Source organism: Enhydra lutris, unplaced genomic scaffold, assembly GCF_002288905.1.
Source record: "Enhydra lutris kenyoni isolate GAN:26980312 unplaced genomic scaffold, ASM228890v2 scaffoldscaffold18, whole genome shotgun sequence".
Taxonomy (NCBI): domain Eukaryota; kingdom Metazoa; phylum Chordata; class Mammalia; order Carnivora; family Mustelidae; genus Enhydra; species Enhydra lutris.
In genome coordinates this window covers 13,160,048-13,160,966 of record NW_019154102.1, presented here as the reverse complement: position 1 = coordinate 13,160,966, position 919 = coordinate 13,160,048, and the positions used below count along the sequence as shown (strand labels likewise).

Here is a 919-nt window from a genome sequence, read left to right as displayed (position 1 = left end):
ATGCCTGTCAGTGCTAACAAGGATACCATGAAAATTCTGAGGGTTGTGGGCAAATGAGATACAAGATCATGCTGTTTCTCCAGTGTTGCTTCTGCCTCTGACATAAGGAATAAATGAATATGGGAGTCCCAGACAGTTCAGGAGCTGCAGGCTTCATGCAGACATGGCCAAGTCCAAGAACTGTACCATAGACAACCAGTCACAAAAATGGCACAGAAACAGCATTTAAAAAAACCCTGGTCACAAAGATCAGAATCTCTTAAGAGGATAGACACTGAGTTCCTGAGGAACATGTGCTTTGCCAGGAAGCATAACAAGAAGAGCCTGAAGAAGGTGCAGGACAACTCCACCAAGGCCGTGAGAGCATGTGCTGAGGCTGTGAAGGCCCTAGTCAAGCCCAAGGAGATCAGACCCAGCATACTAAATGGCTGTAGGTGTAAGCTCAGTCAACTTGCCTACATGGCTCACCCCAAGCTTAGGAAACGTGTGGGTGCTGTATTGCCAAGGGTCTCAACCTTTGGCCTCAACCAGCCAAAGTCCAAGGCTCTAACCAAGGCCCAGGCTATGCCTGTGGCTCAGGCTCCCAAAGGTGCTCCCAACCCTCCATAAAGGCTCTAGTGTAGACGCGTGTGTCTGCCAATGTGAGGATACGAGTTCTGGTGTTATACCCACGCCCTCCCTGGGCTTCTGCTTGCATGGGGCTAGTGTCCTCCTGTGCTATTTGTACAAAGAAACATGAGACAGGATCTGTCAAAAAGAAAAATAATAAAAGAAATGAATATGGTGAATAGTCAGAAGTGAGGAAGAAATGATGAGTTCATAGATCTCTATTTGAAAGACCCCAGGTAGAACTTTTAGAAATATGAAGTTCATTTTTTATCTCGCCAACTTCCTGGTGGTCTAGTGGCTAGGATACGGC

General features: G+C 46.8%; 1 pseudogene; it reads left to right on the top strand.

Annotated features, from left to right (window-relative positions):
• Positions 1–207: 207 nt before the first annotated feature.
• On the top strand, positions 208–609 carry LOC111147923 (annotated as a pseudogene).
• Positions 610–919: the final 310 nt, after the last annotated feature.